We start from the raw sequence: 11150 nt of genomic DNA, 5'->3' as shown, positions 1-11150 counted from the left end.
AAAATTTAAAGCTTGGATTACATCTAATTAAGTCATTTAACAGTAAAATCCTACGGCTATCAAGTTTCTAATCTCCCCTAGAATCTTTATTACTCTAACCTTGCTTGAATTCGAGCCCTAAAACTCGAGTTTCCTACGAAAACGCTAACGGGAGTCAAATGAGCGAATGGGAGAGAGAGATAATACTTACATACTTCTCTTCTGTCAGGTTACTTCGAGCTTAAGTAACCTCAAGCAAAACCCAAGGCTGGGGTCCCAAAAACACCCCGAGGGTAAAATAGTCAAAATCCCCAAAATTCCCTCCTGATCTCACTAAATCCAAACATATCTTCAAATATTCATTCCCATTACTTAATATCTCGGTAATGTACTAAATGTCCACTATACCCCTTGACTCACTCTGAGTCAAGTGTTGGTCCCGTTGTGACTTTCCCACTAGCTTGCTCCCTAGGATCGTCTCGTGGCGAGTAACCCAAATATATCCACATAATGATGTGGTCTCACACATATATCACATATATGCCAAATATACCCATAACAGGCCAAATTATGAAAATTTCCTTTTAATCAGAATTGGACCCACATGCATATTTAATACACCTAAACATGCATATCCAGTCATATTATAATATAACTCACATAATCATCTAATGATACATATATATATATCACATAATTTCCATAATTTTCCATCCTGCCCCCCTAATCAAGGCCTTATGCCTTATTAGATAATTTGGGATGTTACAACTATCCCCTCCTTATAGGACTTTCATCCTCGAAATTTTTCCTTAACAACTCAGGATATAGATCCCGCATATCTGATTCCAGTTCCTAGGTCGCTCCCTTGACCTTACTGTTCTATATAATACCTTAACCAAAGGTATAGTTTTGTTCCTTAGAACCTTGTCCTTTCTGTTAAAATTTGAACTAGCTATTCCTCAAAGGATAACTTTGGCTCCAGTTCCATACCCTCATAACTCAACATATGAGTCTCTTCTGATACATATTTCCTCAACATGGAAATATGAAATACCTTGTATACGGCCGACAGTGCCGATGGTAAGGCCAATCTATAGGCCACCTGACTGATCCTCTCTAGGATCTCAAATGGTCCTACAAATCTAGGGCTCAACTTGCCCTTATCTCATCACCCCTTTCCATGGTGGGACTCTAAGGAAGACATAGTCTCCCACTAGGAACTCCACGTTCCTCCGCTTCAGATTAGCATAACTTTTCTGTGTACTCTAAGAAGCAAGCATCCGACCTCTAATCTTTTCAATAGCCTAAGTGGTCCTTTGAACTACCTCAGGACCCAAATAATTTCTCTCACCCATCTCATCCCAGTGAATGGGAAATCTACACTTTCTACCATATAACATCTCATAAGGTGCCACTCAACTAAATAACTGGTAGCTGTCATTATAGAAAAACTCTATTAGAGGCAAATATTCATTCTAGGACCCTTCCAAGTCCAATATACATGTTCTCAGCATGTCCTCTAAAATCTGAATAATCCTCCCTGATTTACCATCGGTCTGAGGATAATAAGTTGTATTGTACTTCAGCTGTATACTCATCGCTTTCTGTAATTTTCCCCAAAACATGGAAGTAAAAATAGGGTCCTTATCCGACAAGATAGACCTCAAAGTCCCATGAAGGCGTACTATCTCTCTCACATAGAGATCTGCATACTGGTAAATTGTATTGCTTGTCCTCACTGATAAAAAGTGAGCTGACTTATATACTGGTCCATAATGACCTAGACTGAATCATAGTGGCCCACTATCCTCGGCAATCCCACCACAAAATCCATCGTGATGTCCTCTTACTTACACTATGGAATACTCAAAGGTTGTAATAGCCTTACTGGTTTCTTATACTCTTCCTTGACCTGCTAATAGGTTAGGCACTTTGCCACGTACTCAATCACGTCCCTCTTCATCCAAGGCCACCAATATAAAGCTGTCAGTTCCCAGTACATCTTCATGGTGCCTGGATGTATAGAATAAGGTGGTAGTATGAGATTCATTCAGAATCTTCCATCTAATCCCAGTGTCCATTGGAATACCCATTCGATCCTTATACGTCAATAAACTTATGCCTGACATTGTATAGTCCTTAGCTAATCTAGCTAGAACATCCCTTCTAATTTTCCCATCTGTGGTTCTCTCAACTATTTCTCTTTGATCCTCTCTAAAATATTAAACTCAAGTGTAATGTTGGTCAACTGGCCCACAAGTAACTCTACTATAATTCTGGTCATATCTTTCAACTAACGTGACGCATAGGAAATCATCATAAACCATAAACTTGTTCTGATCTGTAGGAAGACTCAGAACTGAAGCTATCATCAATCACTGCTTCAGTTCCTGGAAGCTGTTCTCACACTTATTTGACCAAGCAAACTTCTGATTTTGTGTGTCAGTTCTATCAATGAGGTAACAATCCTTGAGAACTCTTCCACAAAACACATGTAATACTCTATCAATCCAAGGAAACTCCTAACCTCTGAGGCATTCCTTGGTCTTGGCCAATCTCTAACTGAGAGTATACCACAATATCGTCGATAAAGACGACCACAAACCAATCCAAATAATCTTTGAACACCATGTTCATCTATCCACAAGTGCTACCGAGGCATTAGTCAAAATACTCACAACTGGTATAAAAAGTGGCCTTCGACATATCCTTCTCCTTAATCCCCAGCTGGTGATAACTAGATCAAAGATCCATCCTAGAGAATACCATCTTACTCAATAATTGAACCTTTAGTTCCTACAGCTATGCGGAAGCCATTCAATACTATGCCCTAGACATTGGTTTCGTCCCTAGCACAACATAATCACAAATCTATCTCTCCGTGTAGAGGTAACCTTGAAAAATTCTCTAGAAGCACATTCAGAACTCACAGACAAATCTAGTATGTCCAGGTCAACCTGGCACGACCTAAGTGGTATCCACCACATTAGCTAAGAATCCTATGTATCCCTCCTGCAATAGGTCTCTAGATCTAAGTACAGATATCATAAGTATACGGGGTCCATGCACAGTGCCAACAAATACAAAGGGTTTATCACCTTCAACCTTAAGGGTTACCATATTTTTCTTACAATCTATCATTGCCCCATACTTGGATAACCAATCCATAACCAAGATCATTTCAAAGTCGATCATAACAAACTTTATCAAGTCAACTAGTGAGTCTTTTCCCACAATAATCTAACCCATCTCTTAAAATTACCAATTGGGTACCAAATTCTCATCACATCGTAACCACATAATCCACATACCAAGTTTGTGCCTCTACTAAATGCAACAAAACAAAGAACAACATGGCATCAGAACCAATCAGTACAATACAAGAATCAGAACTAGGAAGCTGACCTGCTACCACGGAGGGACCCGCCTCAGCCCCAGCCTTTGACTCTAACTGCGTTGGAGCGAATACTCGATCTGGAGTCGAGCTATATGCTTCATTTGATTCTTTCTTCTTCAGCCCTCAGCAATGCCTCATGAAGTGCCCAACCATCCCACATAGAAGCATGCCTTTGCTCAGCATTCCCCAAGATGGGGCCTCCTGTACTGAGTACATGCCGGGTAGAGTTTCCAATCCACGTCCTCGCCCTGATGGCCTATCTAAGCATTTTAGAACCCCTTTTTCCAGTCCAGAGGTACCGAATACATTGATAACTTTTCCTTTCTGATCACTAGGGCCTCTACCCTTGCCTGATCCAATAAACGGAGGTATCACTTCCTGAGCTCCACGCTCTCCGACACTCTCCCTCCAAATCTCATTTCATGTGCCCTCAACAACAAGGGCTCTCCCTACCACCTGAGCATAGGTAGAGATCTCATGTACTGGGCGATTCTAACGCCCTGAGCTATCCTTGAATTCAATCCATGGATTAACCGCTCTTTTTGAGCCACATCTGTGGGTACCATATCAAAACCAAACTTGGCCAACCCATTGAATTTGTTAACATACTCTGTTACTATTGTATTTACCTTAACCATGTTCAGAAATTCATTTGTCTTTGCACTCTTAACTACATAACAATAATATCTCTCATTAAACAAATAAATTCCTTCCAAATCATTGCAGTTGTATCTCATCTCTGGGATACCACATCCCACCAAGTCTAGGCATCTGCTCATAACAAATGTGTAGCATAGATCACTCTATCATGACCCACCATCCTCATACTATCGAGGATGGAACTGATGATCCTATCCATTGTTCAACTCTCAATGGATCTAGGCCTCCCTCAAAAAATGGAGGGTAATATTCCTGAAATCTCTCACATAGAAATTCCCATATGTTCTCAACCCTAATGTAGAGTCCAAGAACTTTACTTAGCTAGTTAGATAGTAGTAGTAGTAGTGATAGCTAGTAGTAGTTGTAGTATGTTTTTTACTGTGGATTTTGGTTCAAGCCGGGACTTAGTTAGACACTCGTAGCAACCCTTGTAGATTTTATAAGTTTAACCTATAGTTTAAGAATATTAATTATAACTTAAGGTTTGATTAATATGACTGATTATGAAAATGATAATTATTATACTATAAGGTATAGATAGACCCAATAAGATATTAACACTTGTCATGTGTATGTTTAATGAGAAATTAAGTAGTTTTGAGGAATAAGTTTATTAAGAGCAATATTTGAAAATCCTAGAGTCTGCCAGCAGCTTTGAAATCGTTAAAGGACTTAGTCAAGGATGTTTACTCAATTCAAATTAGGCTGAAACGTGTAATTACGTGTATAATATTTCAGCGTATGCCGATATATCGTAGCTCTAGGGGGCGATATATCGCCACACGGGGATACGAAAAACACATAACTTCGCACAACCACCTCGACGAGCCTCGAGTATATCAGCTCAGGCGATATATCGCCTAGCATGGGTGATATATCGGCTATGGTGCATGATTTTTGAACAATTTTGAAACTGAGCTCATTTTAATCCTTAACCTCTTGATAAGTCCAGAATCTTTTTGACCAAGTCTTCAGCCTCTGCTGAACGATTATTCAAATGTTTTTCAATTAAAAAGACATTATTTTATTCAAGTTAAATAAAGATATTTTCATTCTTGAACTCTATAAATAGGACCTAGTACCCAGCCATTTCTTCATTCATCAAGCTGAGTTCAGAGCCTACAAGCTGCTAGGATTACTTTAGAGTGTTAAACACTTGGGTTGGGGTTATAAGCTTAATCATTATAAGCTTAATAAACACTTGGGAAGTAAGGTTTATAGTGTATTTCAGTTTCGAGGTGTAGTTCGGTCATAGAAGTATTCAAGGTATTCCTAATTCTAGTTCCTTTCTATATTGTTCTTATAGTTTTTCTCTACTCAAATCCTAACCCAGTATTCTTTATTCTTGGTTAGGCATCTAAGTTCTTGAACTTGAGGTTCTTGTTGGTAAGTATCTTTTCGATGGTGTAGTTCATTCTTTTCATCTCTTTTCTTTAGTATACTCACCTCTCTATTATTGTTTTTAGGAGTGTTCCAAAGTCCTGATCTTGTTCTCACATTCCAGTTTTTGGTATGGAAAATAGGGTAGATTTGTATGCTTTTATGTTGTTGATATATGTTTATGTTATAAGTATGATATGTTTTTAGTTGTTGAATTTTTTAGATAACAAACACATAATTTGTTTAGATAACAAATATATAACTTGTTTAGTTAACAAGTCCCAATAGTAGATTCCTTGGGCATATGATTGTTTAGATAACGAGCCCCATAAATTTATGTGACTTGTTTAGATAACTAGCCCCATAAATTTATGGGCATATGATTGCTTAGCTAGCAAGTCGCAAGAAGTATGATGGTCATTGTAATAGATGTTGTATTTATAAAGTCATATGATTATAGTTTACAATTTATAGTTTATAGTTTATATGTATGTATATGTTTCATGCTTGTAGTAGATTTTCCTTGCTGGGCATTAGGTTCATTCCTTTATGTTTTATATGTGCAGGAAAATAGTTATGGCGGAAGGGAAGGTTCTTGGCAGCTTGGGGATGTGTATTGAGGGAGAATGGAATCGGTGGACTGCGCATATGATTCGAGGATGAAGTTGTTTAAATCTTTTAAAATCATATTTTCTATGTATTTTTCCGCATCTGAGTTGTAATGAATTTTAAGATTTAAGTTATGATACGTTTTATATTCAAAACAATGGGATCCCATGTCCTACTTATGAATTTTATGTATTTTTAAATCTTTTCTTTACAGTTTTTAAATAAAGTTATGGTCATTTCATATGTATGTTTTCTTAAGATTAGCATAATAGTTATTAATGGTCCAAAGTCTAGAATAGTTGGGTCGTTACACCTAGGCTGAGCCAAAACTGGTGCCACTCTTGGCCTAACCAAGGAAAAGGTGTTCCCTAACAAAACCTGCTCTTTTAAACACCTAATCTCTTCCTCTTGCCTTTGCAATCTTAATTGCATGTCTATAAACACCACCGGGTCCCATTAATGTAACGACCCAAACTCGCTAATAAGGCTTAAGGGCCTTGATTAGTGTGCCTAGAGGGCATAACAGGAATTAAGTGTGATTTTAATTATTAAGATGCATGAATATGATTTAAAGCATGATAAATGACTATTTGAATATTTAAGATGCATGACCATGTGTATTAGTATGCATGTAGGCTCCGATTAGTTTAGAAGGGCATAATCGTAATTTTTGCCGTTATGGGCATAACTGTATTGATATATGTGATAATTGTTGAGACCACATTATTATGTGGATATATTTGTGATATGTGACTCGAAACGATCCTAGTGAGCAAAGTAGCGAGAAAGTCATGGCGGGGATTTATACCCGGCTTGGGGTGAGCCTAGGGGTATAAATGGGAATTTAGTGAGTATACTGGAGTCTAATTTTGACATTAAGTAGTATTATTGGTGATTAATTAGGTATCGGGAGTTAAGCGGGAAATATTAGAGACACTCGAGGAGTTAGCGGGAATTGGGTAAAATGACTAGAATGCCCTTAAGTGGATTAAAGGATTAGAAATAAAGGGGAGGGCATTAAGGTCATTTGTCTTGTAAGGGATAGAAATGATGAGGCTTTATGTTAGTGGGAATTGTAGAAAGTAATAGAAGTCTGAAAGAGAGAAAAGAAGGGAAAGAAAGAAAAGAGAAAAGGAAGGGAAAAACAGAGCTGCTTTCCTTGGAGTCGGTTGGTGATCTCTTCACCATTTCTGGGCGTTTTCTTGGAGTAAATTTCAGAGGGGAGTTAGGTCAACTAAGCCATAAGGTTTCTGAGCTAAGCTTGAAGAATTGGCAGAGGTTTAGCAAGAACACACTAACACTTGAGGTAAGACTTTAGAGTTCTTCAGTTTCTGATTCTAGTTTTTGAACTATGGTGTTTAAGTTGAATTTGATGGGAACTTTAGGGAATTCAGGCCAAAGGCTGAGGAAGACCAAGCTAAGGAGGTGTAGAGGTTATCTTGAAATCGAATTCCATTGAAAGGTATGAAGTTCTGAGCTCTAGACTTTGGTGTTTTGACTAATTTATGTTAAGTTCGGAGTATAGGGTCAGCTATGGTGAATTTTGGGATTAGGATTGCATGTGCTTGAGTTTTGGGTATTTAGGATGCTTGGGATGAGTAGAGTGTGTTCATAAGGTTGTTTTTGAGTTTGGTGAAGGTTTGGAGAAGTTTTGGGTGAGTTTGGTTCGAGGAAATCGCAGGAAGGAAAACTGAGGTGGTGTCTGTCTGTGACTAGTGCTACAGCGCTAGCCTTTGGGCGTTGTAGCGCTAGGCCATGCATGCTGAGGGGATTTTTCTTCTGTTTGTAGCGCTGTAGCGCCCTCCCATGAGCGTTGTAGCGCTTCCCTGTCTTCTGAAGGGGATTTTAGGGTTGTTTGCAAGGGTTTTTGACCAAGGGTTTGAGGTCTGATTCCACCACCTTGTTGGGTGGAACTAGGACTTCCCAGGGGCTCGGGATTGGCCCCGAGGCTAGGTTTTGAACTTGAGGTTTGATGATGACTTTTGCCTATGGTCGTGTTTAGGAGAGCGCTAGGGCTCGAGAGGGATCGTGCTCAAGGAGTCGAGCGATCAAAGCTAGGGTATTGGAAGGTAAGAAAACTGCACCCGGTTATATGATTGTGATGGGACTAAGTGCTCCCGATATTTGTATCATGTCAATGATGGTATTATGCCATGGGTCATGTAAAAGCGGCCTAAGGGTGGCGTACACTATATTTGTGTACAGGGCGCAGCTCGGCCACTGGTAGCCGAGGACAACTTAATATTCACTGAGCTTGGTTTAAGCGGGCCGGAGTCAGTGGGATAACGGAGGGAGCGGCTTGAGGGCGCTAGCCCTAGTTATCACTTGTGAACTGATATATGATATGAGATGACATGTTAATGTGCTGAATACTTGATTATCTTGAATGTTTATATGGTTGAGAATATGTGATGCAATATGAGATATTGATTTGTCTGTTGATTGCTTATGCTCTGCTGTTGTGTTTTCTTGCTGGGCCTTGGCTCACGGGTGCTACGTGGTGCAGGTAAAGGCAAAGCAAGCTAGACCAACCCTGAGATGGTGGGCCGCGGGGTGGAATGTACATAGCCAGCTGTTCGATCACCATGGTCGAGGAGTGGGTCAGGACAGGGATTGCCTAACTGTTTGTTTTGCCTTAATATGGCTTGTTATTGTATCTAAACCTTATGACTTCTGTAAACGGTCTTTAGACTTATCATTTTTTTTGGGATCTCGTGTAAACAGGTAATGTTTCTTAATGAAAATGTGGCTTTTGAGACCAAAACATTTTAACCCTAGTTCCTCTATAGTTCCAGTAACACGCTTTTAACTAAATGACTTGATTAGCAAGTCTAGCACTTTATAAACACACAGTGTAGCGGTCTTGGCTATCCAGGGCGTTACAATTAACTACCTTGGGTACATAACCTTTGATTATTCTGCAGTCAATAACTTGACCCATTAAGCATGATGAGCATATTCAAAAGCCTTCCCCATGGGAACAATCACATAGCACCACATTCACATAACACTGTAGTGCTAATATACATGCCCATGAAACTCATGCATCAATCAATAACCCCTGCTCTTGCCAACAAAAAATCATGCTCTTTACTCTAGCAAGTAGATAACACATTCATATATTCACTCAGCAGGTAATCACATAATCATATCAACAGTCAAGGGCCAGGCCTTATCAGAATATCTCATGTTTCCAAATAAGGCATGCAGGTAAAGCATTTATATTATATTTAACCAGTTAAACACATAACCACAGAAATAGTCACCATACCCTTAGTGGAGCATGTCTTTAGTGACGAGTGTACATGACCAACTTGTTTTCAGGAATCTTTAACCTTGGCTCGCTCTAATACCAAATTGTAACGCCCTACTAATTAGGGACCATTACACTATGTATTTTAAATAGTGCTAAGTTTGCTAAATGAGTCATTTGGCCATAACTATGTAACTAAACGTGATCAATGGTTTAGGGTTAAATTTTTTGGCCAAAGGTACCATCGTTTCATTAAAACATTTACTTCATACATGGGATCCCAAAATACATTTAGAAGGTTAACTATAATAAAAGTTACAACTTGCTGGCCTAAGCGGCAAAATAGAGTATCACCCTAGTTCCTCTTTAAACCATCGGTCGTGGTGGTCGAGCAACCGCATATGTACACATCGTCACCTAAGCTCTCAAACTCAAGGATGGTCCAGCTTTCTTTTCCCTTTACCTGCACCACAAAGCACTTGTGAGCCAAGGCTCAGCAAGAAAACTTAAACATGCTCGTAAGTAGTTAATAACATTTTACCAAATCATAATAAGCATGCCTATCAATAATAACCCTACTCATGCATGCATACCAATTATATAAATGACTATAGTGTCGTATGGGCCAATAGCCCAAGATAAACGATCAATGAATCATACCAGGTTCCAGTGCCCAAATTACATAGTTAATATATCATACTAAGGCTCCATGCCCTAGCATATGGGACTGTTAAGACACCCCAGGGCCCATTGCTCTATCCTTTATATAACCAGCATTGGGACTGCCCATGTGTACCTGATGCTCTAGTTTTCTAACGACCAATAGGTCGGTCAAGCGTATATCACGCTCCTGATTAGGCATAACAATATGGAGTGGCGCTTAAAAAGCTATTGCCATCCTTGACTAATAAGCCAATGCTTTATGACCAGCACTCGGCGTGCTAAGGCCATCCTTGACTAATAAGTCAATGCGTTACGACCAGCACTCAACGTGCTAAGCCTGTCCTTAACTAATAAGTCAATGCTTTACGATCAACACTCAGTTTACTAAGGTCGTCCTTCACTAATAAGTCAATGCTTCATGACCAGCACTCAGCGTGCTAAGGCCGTCCTTGACTAATAAGTCAATGCTTTACGATCAGCACTCATCGTTCTAAGGCCATCCTTGAATAATAAGTCAATTCTTTACGACTAGCACTCAGCGTGGTAGGATTTTCCTTAACTAATAAGTTAATATTGGGGCCCAACCCTAGGATATGGGACTAATAAGTCACCTCGGGGCCCATTGCCCTATCCTTTGTATAACCAACCTTAGAGCTGGCCCAATGTACCTGGCACTGATTTTTCCATGACCAATAGGTCAAACAAGTGTATGATGCACTTCTGGTTAGCCTTACCAAACGACCAGCGCTCAACACACTATTTCCACCCTTGACTAATAAGTCAATGATTTTCGACCAGCGCTCGACGCTATTTTCGACCTTGACTAATAAGTCAATGCTTTCACTATTATATAATACTAATAGGCATTCATCGTATATCAAATATCCAAATACAAAGCATTTGGCATGCCTAATCAACAATCACAAGCATAATCCTAATCATGCACATACTCAGGCGTTCATTCCCTATTCATGTTCCTGTTCAACAATTTGGGCCAAGCCATAATCACATGTATCACATACCAGGTGCAGTTTTCTTACCTTCAATCCAAGTACAAGTTACAAATGAATGACCCTCAAGTACAATCCCAGTTTCAAGGGCCTAGCGATAACCTAGTCACAACAAAGTATAGAGTCTTGTCAATAACGAGTAAACACAGGCTTTCGGATCGAGTCCTAGCCTCCAGGACGTCGAATCCTACTAAACTGG

The sequence above is a fragment of the Humulus lupulus genome, chromosome 9, assembly GCF_963169125.1.
Source record: "Humulus lupulus chromosome 9, drHumLupu1.1, whole genome shotgun sequence".
Lineage (NCBI taxonomy): Eukaryota > Viridiplantae > Streptophyta > Magnoliopsida > Rosales > Cannabaceae > Humulus > Humulus lupulus.
Note: the sequence above shows the minus strand (reverse complement) of the source record.